We start from the raw sequence: 10,810 nt of genomic DNA on the forward strand, positions 1-10,810 counted from the left end.
AAACTGAAGGAATTCTTCCTTCTTTCTTTCTTTTTTCCTCGTAAATGAATTGCCTTTTTGAGGGGCTTAACATACTCAAAAACTCACCAAAATTGGCGGTCGCATCAAGTCTGGTGAAAATGTACGTATTTTAAGGGTTTCGGGAATAGGCGCACAAAAATGGCTCGCTGGCGCCCACTACAAAATAAAAAAAGGAATGGAGCCCTTGCAGTGCGTTTAACGTAGATTAACGAAACGTGGTACAAATATGTACAAAAAAGCTCAGTGGACCGCCATTTTGAATTATGTTTTCGAAATTAGTGTGATTTTGGCTATTTCCACATGTCGTACTTTAACAAACTCCTCCTAGAGATTTCATCCGATCGACTTCAAATTCGGTCTGTGTCATCTAAAGACCTCAACGATGCAAATTTATTAAAAGCAAAACTTTTCGTCCAACAGATTTACATTCACACATACAGATAGAAAGAGACAGGTGGCCTCTTTTCTCGGTGCCATTTGATTTCTCCAACGCTCCATTGTTCCGACCTCTCAATAACCCGAAAAATTCCCTTTGATCTTAGAGCCCACTTAGTCCAACATCACCATCGATATTACGAATCCCACAACGGATTCAAAGATCCGCCCTTCAATAGCATTTATTGGCTAGGCGTCCATGCTTACGCAAGGTAACTTAACTCCATTTGTACAGGTCCTATCCCCTGACCAATCGGTTATCCTAACCTTAACCACTCAAGGTCAAATGCCTAACCCCAACCAATCGAGCGGCTTCGTAGGGCGGGTCTTGGCGTGGTCATTGTGGGATTCGTAATTTCGCCACCAAAGGGACATCGTACTAGTGGGCTGTAGGACCAAAGGGAATTTTTGGGGTTATTGAGAGGTTGATTATGGAGCGTCGGAGAAATGGGCAGTCCCGCTTTTCTCTTAGTCACATTGCGTTTACTTCCCCAATTTCACACAGAGCATCACTATTTCTACTAGCAGACTGAGCACATGCCAACAAGTCCTTCAGTCCAGCCATACAACCACATAGGCCATTTGTTCCTACCCTCTAATACGACCCAAAGCGTTTCCTAAGCGCTTCCTAAATTAGCGCCCCTACCAGTGGCAGCAGATCAAGGTCCTCATACCTAAACGTAGCAGTCGCAGTTTTGAACAGGTGGTTAATGTTGTGAAACCTTCGCAGTTTGGTTAGGTTTAGGGAATAAACTACTTGGTTAGGTTTAGGAAAAGATCATGGTTTGGGTTAAAATAAGTAGCCTACATTGGTTACGTTACAACATACGTAAATAATTATGTGACGTTGTCACATACGTGATGTAACTTCAAGATAACTTGCGTACATAAGTTAAAATAAGTCAAGTTGGACTTTTGGTTTCACAAGGGTCTCCTGTGAAAGTTCTATTTTTCTGTTCTATTTTTCTTTGAGCCATCCATCCACCCCAACATCCTCCCTATGTGGACTTTGTCACTCTTTATACCGCGTCACCTGATTTCCTCCTCCAACCATGCAACAAATACTACTTTTGTAGATCCTAAAATGTTCGTATTAGTTTTTACTTGAAATGTGTCAGAGGTGTTGATTCATATCTACAGAAATGTTGTATGTTGTGGTATTTCTTTTATTTAAAGGCCCTGAAAACCTTTTTTTTTAAACTGAGTACATTTGCAGTACAATGCAATCCGAATGAAAAGTGCAAACTACGCCATCAAACGTTGTCAAATTGAACTAAATCAACACCTCAGGCTGACCCAGGCTCAGCAAAAACTGAACATACATGCCTCACAAATGTGGTGTTTGTTGTGCAGCTGCAGTACCTGATAACAATAGAGTGTACAGGTGTTTCCATTATTGTTCCACGCTTGTATCTTTGTGTCTATGGCGGCATTTCTCCTCCCTTTTATCTGCTTTTCCCTTTCTTTCTAAACCTCAAATTTCACTTGGCTGGTTTCTGGCACGACATGTAAATTTGATCCCATATTCAGTGTTAGAGAAATAAGAAATACCACACAAATAAAAGATCATCTTTAATATCTTTTCTTTGCCTTCCTCTCTCTTCTGTGACCCTCTTCCCCTCTCTTCTCTTCTCTTTCTGTCTTTCACTTTACATATTCTTTGTCTCTCCACCCTCTCTCCATCTCGTTTTCTCTCTGTGGGAATGTTTTCCCTGTCGGTTGTCAGAGCAGTCAGTGATTTGTTGATGTTCCTCTTTGCCTATCTGCTGCGCAGTGTGTTCTGAAACTCACCCTCCCTCTGCACACCTGCTGAGTAGCTGCATGACACTGGGAAACATCCCACAGTAGGGTCAAAACACTTTTATCTTAGTTTTAGTTATGGATTTAGAAACTCTCTCAGGGATAAACGAACAATATGCAGCTGGCCAGAGCCGAGGTCCTGCTCTCTTTTGCTGTATCCGGGACTTCCTTTATTCACTGTAGGTGGGTTTAACTCTTCATCTTACAATATCATAACCCCACAGAATAAAGTCAACAACACACAGATATATGTTTAGAACTTCATAAAAGCAAACAGAAGTGGAGTATGCATGGACATAACGTGTGGGCATCCACTTGAGTTCTCATGTGCATATTATACACTAACATATGCATGCACACTTTACAGAAACTGTGGCACTGCCTATGCAGTTTTTTTTTTATCCAATCCATTTTATTTATATAGCACATTTAAAAAACAAAGGTTTACAAAGTGCTGAACAAGAGATAACACATAAAAAAACACATATAAACACATAGAACACACAAATCAACATAAGATCACAGAGTTATAATGCTAGGTTAAAAGCCAGGGAATACAAGTGAGTTTTAAGACGAGATTCAAAAGATTTGAGGGTCGGGGCCAATTTGACCTGTGGAGGTATGCTCAAACCAGGGAAAATTTGGAGCTGCTCGCCAAACGACGGGGCCAATCAGCGTTGGTTTTGAGGTGGGTTAGGTGGTGATAGACAGATGGTTTATCCAATCAGCGAACCAGTATTTTCAGACAGCGGTCCGGGAACCTGAAATGGAGCCTTTTATTCCTAAATTCTCGTTACACAAACGGCAAATATCCTTTACCGACATGTTGATTGCTTGCTGAGCTAACGAGCTATGCTTTGCCAGCAGCAGCAGGGGCGGGCTTGTGGTTGTATTTTCATACGCTTCGTGGATCGGATTGGTTGATTTGGCCCGTCTATCACCAACATAGGTGATAGACAGATGGTTCATCCAATCAGCTAACCAGTATTTTCGCCCCTTCCCAAAAGTTCTCCAACGGAAAGTTCCCAGATGGATATGCCGAGCAAATGTGAAGCAATCCATCTGGCAGAGTCAGGTTAACGTTTCCAAGCCTATTTTCATAAACAGACATTTCAACCTCTCCGTTTTCAAAAATAACATTGTGCACAGCTGTCAGTTTTCAGAAAAGTGTTGTTTCACACATACCCGTGTATATATGCCGTCAATGCCGTCAAGAGCGTGCCAAACCTGTAGGTGGCAGTGTAACGAGAAGCTCAAGCCCACGTTAGTCAATCAGAATCCCGAAAATACCAACGACAGCAACGAATCACTTCTTCTCTCTTCTCTTCCTCACTTCCTCAGCTGTCTCAGTTTACATGCAAACGTGCAAACAAAGTTTTCCAAAATCTTCACTCTGGCCGCAGTTTTTAGAAAGAATCTTGCTGCTGCCAGCCAGAACAAAGGAAATGAGCGGGACTTATAGAGTAGACCGTTGATTAGGAGTGAGTGAAGTCAGGTGAGAATGGCTGAATGATCCATGCCATGGAAGTAGACAGAGGGTTACTGAATACAATGGCTCTATTCTACAGTGATAAAGCTACTAGGGTAGCATTCCAATTTGATAGTTTATTGCCACACAACGGACGTTTCTGGCAGCGCCCCTTGAACGCCTGAAACGTCCGTTGGGTGGCAATGAACTCAATCAAATTGGAGCCCTGTCCTAGTAACTTTATTTAGGATAATTCACTTTAAGGATCCAGCACTCAGCCTTTAAAGCTTCCTAACTATCTAGCTGAGCGTGTCCAGTCCTATTGTCTATTCTACAGTGACCAACAACTTAAAACAAATCTTCCCACGCCATGTGCAAATTGAAAACCATGAACCTGGTTACAACGTAATTGATAGCTTCTTGCAAAAAGCTTCAAAAGTTTTTGTTTTTCACTAAACAGCTTGCAAAAAATGACAATCACAATTTTGTTTTATGCCGATTTGCTTTGTAATTGCAGTTTGTGATTTAGTATGAGATACTTTTGGGGTCAGAGTTCGAGGCACATCCTTGAAAGTGTATGACTCACACCAAAACCATGAGAACCCGCAGTAAAAGTAAAAAAAAATATGGAAAGTTCTGGTGTGTTTTTAACTAAACCTCTTCATATTGCGAATTATTTTAATGATTATTTTATTGACAAGACCTCCAAGTTCAGAGAAAACATGGACACTACTGTTAAATACAACTCAGAAGAGCTTATAACACATACTGTAACATTTAGGATAATGAACACAACCCAGCATCACCACACATGATTGGCAGGTAATCATCTCATATGCCAAAACATCCAGTTGACAGCTATAATTATATGGATTTTTATAACAAGCATATTTGTTCCCTCTTCTTTCATTGCGCAATTTGCATCTGTATGCTTAGTGATCAGACACTCATGTTTCTACATTTCTGAGCTCTGAGGCTCCTTTGTACAGCGCTACAATTGAAAATCATATTTATTGAAAAACAAAATTAGGAATGTGTGCCTTGCCTAAGGGCTCAACACATGCTGTTACAGAAGAGTGTTACTCATTCCAATGTTTGCTTAGACTTGAAAGCTGAAAATACCAAGAACACTTAATTCTTTTAACTTTGGAAAAGTCCCAGTTTGAAGTTTTGGTGTTTCAGCACGTATTCTAAGGAATTTCATTGCACAATTTATGTTCGTTGCCATATGGTCAATGCAGGAAGCAGTGTGCCTTTTATGTAGCGAGATGGAACGTACGGTTGTGCAGGTTGGATTGTTGAATGGTCGTGTAGTAGAGAGACCAGAGTTTGTGTTCTGTCATAGAACTGCAACTGATGTTACTTTTTCATTTAACCTTAATTAACCACTATCTTTTCCTAATCTTAACTGAGCGTTTAGTCGCCTAACTTTAACTATACAACATTCAGAGTGTGGGCCGGGATTGCCTGCACATGGCTCTCACCTCTGATGTCACAAGCAAACATGGATGTGACTCAGCTTCTCGCAGAGGAGGGTCCGGCTAGTCCACACAGCATTCCGGGATGGGAGAAAAACGAGCTCTGGTTTATTGGCATTTCTTTAAACCAATCACAATCTCTATGGGGAATGACATGACTCTGCAAAATAGCCTCGGGAAGGAACTTGTTTTGGTGGAACGTGTGTACGTTCAAAAGTTGTTTTAGTTGTGCAACAGATAACTCAGATTGGACAGATAGTCTAGCTAGCTGTCTGGATTTACCCTGCAGAGATCTGAGGAGCAGTTAACCATAGTCCTCACAAATCCACCAGTTTAAAATGCCAACACAAAGAAAGCAGAAGGTGACGAGACATCTGTCCGAAAATGAGGGACGTTTATCTCATAGGCAATGGATGACTCCTTAAAACACATAAGAGGAACAATTGTGCTGTGATTTCGAGCTAATATACAGTCAAAATGTTTGAAGTGATTAGCCTGTTTGAAATTGTTCAGTGCACCTCTCTCCCCCTTTGGCCAATTGAGGGAACAATAGAGAGGCAATAGTAGAGAGAGAGGAGGGGAAGAAGGGAATGTACCTCCGGATCTTCACTTCTTGGGTCTCTGTCTGGATTTACCCTGCAGAGATCTGAGGAGCAGTTAACCATTAGTCCTCAGAAATCCACCGGAGGTTAGAACGCCAACACAAAGGAAGCGGAAGGTGGCCAGGTTGGCTCAGTGGGTAGAGCAGGCGCACGTATACTTGGAGGTTTATGTCTCGACGCAGAGGTCCAGGGTTCGACCTGTGATGATTTCCTGCATGTCTTCCCCCTCTTTCTCACCTCGCTGTCCTGTCAAAATAAAGGTGGAAAAGCCATCCCAAAAATTATCTTTATAAAGAAAGCGGAAGGTGAGGGACATCTGGCCGAAAATGAAGGACATCCGGCGGATCAGCAATAGCGTAAATGAATCGTCGTCGATATTGACTGTGAAATGCTTAATGAAAACCAGTAGGTCTCAGATCAAGGCGGAATGGGCTGCACTGTGAATAGAAAACTGGTTTTACAATGACAACAAATACTGTGTATCAATTCACACAGGTGATGAAATAATCGTCTGGTTAGTGCCAACCACACATTAAATTGTTTGGGTTTTTTTTGCCACAGAATCTGACACTGTGTGTGGACACAGCAATCACCCGCACTTTTCTGTTGGAACGTGTCTGAAATGGCAGGATGTGGGTAGGCTGATATCACAATGGCAGCCTGTAAAGACTAAATCAAACAATGAACCGCCGTCGCGTCCGCATGTTGGCTTTGCAGTCTTGTCCAGAGCACTGGATCATTTGATCAATAGGGTCATTTCATTTGCCTTATCAGTGCATGGATTTGCTTTCAGGCTGAGCCTGGGCCAGTTAGCCGTTTGTAACACGTTTTGTTTAGCCTCTAATAGGCCGGACCGCTGCTTCATATCAAGCATTTTTCTACATCATTTGTCTGATGCTCATTAAGGACGGCTAACGGAGCTCAAAGTGACCGCACACACATTTCTCTCGCTTTCACAATCAGAAGAAGATTCGCTTGCTGTGTCGAGCATGATAAATTGACAAACATGAATGAACATGAAAATGCTTTGGTGCAATTACTGCTGGACAATGCAACTGTTATACAGAGCATTCAGTGCAGGAGGACAGCGTACACTAGATTATGTATAGTGTGCTTTCGTTATACTATACTATCATTTGTGATAAAAAAATATATATTTTCTCTTCTTTTCATTCATTGCAGGTAGTGTGCAGAAGGTTGTTGTGTTATATTCTTTTTTCAGCTGTACATTATCATCTTGCACCGTGGAAAGACAGAGTCCTTCTGTCTGAACACGCTGGCTTGGCAAACATTTGCTCACATCAGATAGGGTTTTGGTTACCACCAAGGTTTGCCAAGCCAAAACGGATTAGGCCGAGCATCACAGGCATTGTTTCTCTACGTTATTAAACTTTTAAGCCACCGAAAAACAGGATTGTAAGACGAAAAAAAAAAGGGAGAGTGGGAAGGGAAAGTAATTATTCATCCTCGGCGCACCCCTACACACCCACACCTTTTTTAGCAAATCCCTCACTCAAATTTCAAAAGATGACCACTCTGTTCTAATTTTTATTATTATTTTTTTTTAAATCTAGTTGAAAACCTCACCTGATTGTTGTATCTATATTATATATTTAGACTTTTCCGAAAGTTGAAATTAAAGTTTATTTTCTTAAATTGGGCTGTTTAAAAGGAATGGTCTTAACAAGCCATAACAAGCGGATGAATGGCTGGCTTCTCAAACTTTAAGGGTGTTATGCACCATGTCCGACTTCAAAGCCCGTCTTAACTCCACACTTTAATTGTGTCTTCTTCAAGCCTGTCTGCCTGACCGCCATCTGATTCTGCTGACAACTGCACTCCTCTCTCTTCATGCTCATCCTTCTATCTCTCCATTCCTCCGTTCTCTGTTTCTCCCCCTCCCTTCTTTTTTTATTTTTTCTTACTTTAGCTCTTCTAAAGTCTCTCTGCTACAAGTGTCAATTCAGGCACAAGCCCTAAATTACTTTTTTGAATGAGTGTTGACATTCACCACTCACCCTTCAGCTCATGATATTTGCCCCTCTTTTCTCTCTCTCTCTCTCTCTCTCTCTCTCTCTCTCTCTCTCTCTCTCTCTCTCTATCCCAACTCTATTTCTCTATCGCTCTTTTTTTTCTATTTCTCTCTGAGCCTACAAACAGACATTCACGCTTCTCTCAATATGGGCTTTAATTTGCCATTGTCCCCCAAGATATTCCTCGCTCAGGCTTGAGATAAAGGGATAATCACTTCAAAGGGAAGCTAGGGGGGAGACTGCCCCCTCCCTCCCAGCTGAAAGGACAAGTGGACAATACGCTAATTGAGAGGGGGAACTGATCACAGGGTCTGTTCAAAGGGACGCCTGGCCACGCCCCCTCCTCCCTCCGACGCACTTAATTTTATTAGTGTTTATGGTGATGCTTCAGCCAAAATTATCACCCAAAACCACTAAAGCCTTTGAACTCCAAAATATTGGGTTATTTGCAATTAGCCACCCTCTCCTCTGGTTTTTCTGTGCTATTTAAACGCAAGTGTAGGATTTGAAAGGGGGGATAAAACGGGCTGTATGGAATTTTTTTGTTCACATTGTGGGAACATATACTGTGGGCTGTGATATAATGCAAATCCAAAAGTTCTTCTGAAAAAAAAGCAACAAAAAGGGAGAGGCCTATTGCTTGACTGATGCGACTAATGATACACCATCAAAAAACGTCTGCAGTACAGTACAATCAGAAAGAAAGAAAGACGTTTTTTTTTTTTATTCAAACAAACCAATCTTACACAACCCTATAATTAAAGTCCTCTGTCTCCATGTATCCTGATCCTGACACCTGTACCGACAGTAGTGAATGCATACTTTCTCTGTGCCTTTAATGCAGGCTATAATTAAAGAGGAGCTTCGTTTCCAATCTGTTGTGACACACCAGGTGCCTTTAATTTCTTCTCCAACCACGAGCTCTCATTTAGCCTCCAGGTCACCCTGTTTTATTGGGGCTTCTAGCAAGTCAGTGGCAGCCCTCTCGTCCTGTATTGTGCTTTTAAAGCGTTTGGATCTTCCTGTGAAATGGTTTGGGCCCCAACAAAGGGGTCAAGGCAGGGTCGACATCAAAAAGGGGCTTCTTGGGGCCTACTTTACAGCACCCTCTCTCTTTTGTCCCTGCTGAACACAAGAGTGGGCATTCAAGGGTCAACAGGTGTGGTCTCATGGGTTTAGCTTCTCATGACACTTTCCAGCAGCTCCTTATTTGGTGATCGCAGCAGTGTTGTTTGTAGAAATGCATTGATCTTTACACGTCATTAAAAGCAAGCTGAGCAAAGCGTGACCGAAGATTCCTGCCCGTCAGCAAAAACTAAACTGTCTGTGGACTTTTTTTTTTTTTTTTTGCAGTGATATGTGCAGCCTAATTTAATTTGAGTGAAGATAACATCTAATCCCGAATGGGAAATATCTCACTTTTAAGATTGTCCGGCACTTCAAAAATTACATTTTTATAACCCCTCTATATCTCAATTTTCCTTTCAAAGCTGACTTTAAAGAAGTTAGTGGGCAGATAACAGTACGGCTACATATTTCATGGCTTTAATGTGTCCTCGCTGATCAGCCAAAGTGCCCCTTGAACGCCACGATGCCAACGCTGCTGACCCATTTTGTCATTTTGTGTTCCATCTCGCAGGCAGCGGGCATTCCCCCATTGCGAAGCGTTGGAAGCTTTATGTGCATTTTGGGCGCTGGATTGTTTGCATTTGTGGCAGCAATGTTTGTTTTACGCAGCCTTCCAGTATAAACAGTGGCTATGAATGACCTCTTCATATTCACACTGTCACACACATGCATACATGTGCACGCAAGCAGACACAGACAGACAGACAGAGAAAGAGGCCGTACTTTGTGGTAACGCCTTGCTGTGAACATTTCTTGAAAAGATTACATTTAAAATAAGCTGGACTCAATCTTCAGACAAGCTTATGGCATGCAGGAAGTGGTTGGCGGGATGTCAATGTAATCAACCAGACTCCTTTGCTCTACCGAGAAAACAAGAAAGGCTCGCTATTGTGCATATTTTTAAGAAACCTGCAGCACGTTAAAATTACTCAGCAACATGTGTCAGAACTAAAAATGCACAAGTATGGCTGCAGGATGCCGTGAGAAAGTATTGAGCATCTGAATTGAAAATAATTATGGTCCGTGGACATTTTTACAGTGCCAATTCACGCTGGATGAGCGGGATGCGATTACATGTCACCCTAAACCAAGTGGCCGAGGGTAAAGATGTGGACAAATGGACAAAGATGCTGACGCAGCTATAAATCCACATGGGAACTGCTACACAGAATGTGCGTTTCTCTATGTATAACTCGACATGAATTAATCGCCATGTTGAGGAACTCAGGGAAGTTGGATTTCGTTAGTTTCCTTGTCCTGTACCATCATGAGAGTTTTGTGAATTTGAATCGTCCGACTTATATAATTATATTCTCCTTTAAAGTTGATTTCCAACATCAAAGGCACAATATAGCCTTAGAAGTACCATGGGATTGGATCACTGTCTAACCCACTCTTTAAGATTCTGTCACAATGACATTAGGGAAGTCATGTGAATTAAAAGACTAGAGAACAGCTCTTGCCTTTGCTCTCTGTCCAATTTCAGTCAAAATGTCATGCTGTGCCATTTTCCCTGAATGTGGAACTGGCAAGTGTGTTAGGTTGACATCTTTGTGGTTAAAAAGCCTGTGACTAATATGTAAATTATTGAACAGTTTCACTCTATAGTATTATCAAATCAGTGCTGCAACTTAAAGAATATGTTTTAAATACATTGTGGACATGGTCAAATTATATTTAACCACAGATGCTTTACTGTAATTAAGAGAGAATATTACTGGAATTACAGAAGGATAATGCGCCCAAACTCCCTATACATTGTAAACATTGTAAAAATGTAGAAATTCAAAATACATATGTTGCTGTACAAAAGGACATTAACAGGCCACATACAGAACTCACTAA

This window comes from Perca flavescens, chromosome 2 (genome assembly GCF_004354835.1).
Source record: "Perca flavescens isolate YP-PL-M2 chromosome 2, PFLA_1.0, whole genome shotgun sequence".
NCBI lineage: Eukaryota > Metazoa > Chordata > Actinopteri > Perciformes > Percidae > Perca > Perca flavescens.